This window comes from Chrysochloris asiatica, unplaced genomic scaffold (assembly GCF_000296735.1).
Source record: "Chrysochloris asiatica unplaced genomic scaffold, ChrAsi1.0 scaffold00165, whole genome shotgun sequence".
NCBI lineage: Eukaryota > Metazoa > Chordata > Mammalia > Afrosoricida > Chrysochloridae > Chrysochloris > Chrysochloris asiatica.
In genome coordinates, this window is record NW_006408683.1 from 157,557 (window position 1) to 160,088 (window position 2,532).

The window sequence follows — 2,532 nt, forward strand, 5'->3', positions numbered from 1 at the left end:
TTTTTTTCCTGTTGGTCTTTCTTTCAAGAAGTATCTTCTGTTCTTCTAGCCACTCCAGGCTGGTCTGCCTGTCCTTTCAAGTGTAAATTTCCCACCTCTGAAAATTATGGATGCTGTTCTGGATTCCACCTATAGTCTTATGTAATGCAGAGGCTCCACAGGAAGCCTCCTTCACTGGGCACATTGTAGTCCTATTTTAGGTATTCCAACCTAATGGTTGACTTTTGAACTTTTTCTTGGTCAGAGATTGAGGATGTTTCCATTCCATACTGTCATTTACTCTCTGACTCATAGTTATGAATCCATGTCTCATCACCTTTAATGATGATTTTTTTTTTCCTTTTTAAAGAAATTTTTACCTTCCTTCAAGTTTTGCTTAAAAATTTTTTGCAGATGTCTAAACACTTCAGTTTATTCTTTTCCTTGAGTTGTTTCAGTACCCATCTCACACAAACTTTTTGAAACCCAAGTGTATTATGGATTATTTTATAGACAGAGCCATGGCTGATTTGCAAATGACTTGCCACATAATCCACTGTCACATCTATTCAATAGAATCATTTCATGCTCTATGTTTTCATCAGCTCTGTACATGAAGGGGTCTTTCAATATACCTGGAATGTGGGCAATTTTTGACACACCCTCATAGATTCTGGAGCCAGATTTCCTGCACCCAAATCCAAACTGTGCTACTTATTAGTGAATGAGTATGCAAATTATTGTTGGGAGTCCTGGTGTGGCACTATGGGCTAATGTGCTGTACTGCAAAGTCATTTGAACTACAACGTTGGCCGTTCAAGCTCACCAGCTGTTCCTCGGAAACCCTATACAGACTTGCTATGGGTCAGAACCAAGTCAAAGTCATTTAACAACAACCAAATGCAAATTTTTTACTTACTAGTGAGTGACTATACTTCAATCTTTCCATCTTTAAAATGGGGTGATGAGTTAATATGTGTAGTGTTTCTAATGATTCCCAGCAGAGAGTGTTTGGAAAATATTTGTTTAAAATAAAACACATTTACAAGTGGTAAACTCTAGTCCTTGCTCAGGTCTCATTTAGTATCACCTTTGAAAAATCTCCCCGATGTCTTTTCTCATTTAACTGTTTATACAGAAACTCATGTTTCCAAAGCACTGTCAGCTGACTATGGTTACAGCATTTGTCAGTGTCTGTAATTTTATTACTGTAATTGTTAATATCCCTCAGTTTATCTATTAGGGCCTTGAGGGCAGAAGCTGAGTTTTACTCATTTCTCTAAGGCCAGAATTTGAGTCATAGTAAGTCTTCTATGAATATGTATTAACTGGTTGATGGTTTGATTTTATAAACATGTAAAACATAAATGCTTTGATTTTATATTCAAAGTCTACTGGTTGAACAGACTCTTGATCATGTGCTTTAATTTTTTGTTTATTAAAATATCCATAAAATGTGTCTTGTTCTTTTAGAATCCTTCTTTTGAAACCCTAGGTTTTTTGTTGTTGTTAAGTGCCATCAAGTCAGTTCCGACTCATATATAGTGTTTCTGAGAAGCTGCTGGTGGATTTTAGTTCAAAGTCCACTGCTGATCCTACAGCACCACACCAGGAGGCTGGTTTAGGAGCATTCAATCACTATTATTCCTGGAGAAAGATGATCACAAGGAATGAAGTTGATCAGCATCCTTCTAATTTTTAAGATATTTTTTTAGATGATTATTTAGGTAATTCTGATGCCTTGGATTTCATCTTCAGTGTTAAGAGTCCACTGTTGTTATCTGCTCATGTTACAATAAGAACTGTTGTTGTTGTTAAGTGCAATCAAGTTTGTACCGACTCATAGTAACTCTATGCACAGCAGAATGAAATACTGCCTGATCCTGGGCCAACCTCACAATTGTTGCCATGAGTGAGCCCATTGATGCTGTCACTTTGCCAATCCATCTTGATGGGGGTCTTCCTCTTTTTCTCTGACTCTCCACCTTGCCAAACATGATATCTTTCTCCAGTGACTGGTTCCTCCTGACAATATGTCCGAAGTATAAGAGACAAAGTTTGACCATCCTGACCTCCAAGGAGCACTCTGGCTGCACTTCTTCCAGAATGAATCTATTGGTTCTTTTGGCAGTCCATGGAACTTTCAATAGTCTCCTCCAGCACTATAACTCAAAAGCACCAATTCTTCTTCAGTCTTCCCTATTCACTCTCCAGCTTTCACATGCATATGATGTTATTGAAAATACCATGGCTTGGATCAGGTACATCTTAGTCCTTGAGCTGACAACTTTGCTCTTCAACACTTTAAAAAGGGTCTTGTGCAGCAGATTTGCCTAATGCAATACGTCATTTGATTTCTTGACTGCTGCTTCCATGAGTATTGCTAGTTGATCCAAGAAGAATGTAGTCCTTGACCACTTCAATCTTTTTTCCATTGATAAGAATGTTGTTTCTTGGTCCAGTGGTGAGGATTTTTGTTTTCTTTACATTGAGATGCAATCCATACCGAAGGCTGTGCTCTTTGATCATCATCAGTAAATATTTTAAGTCCTC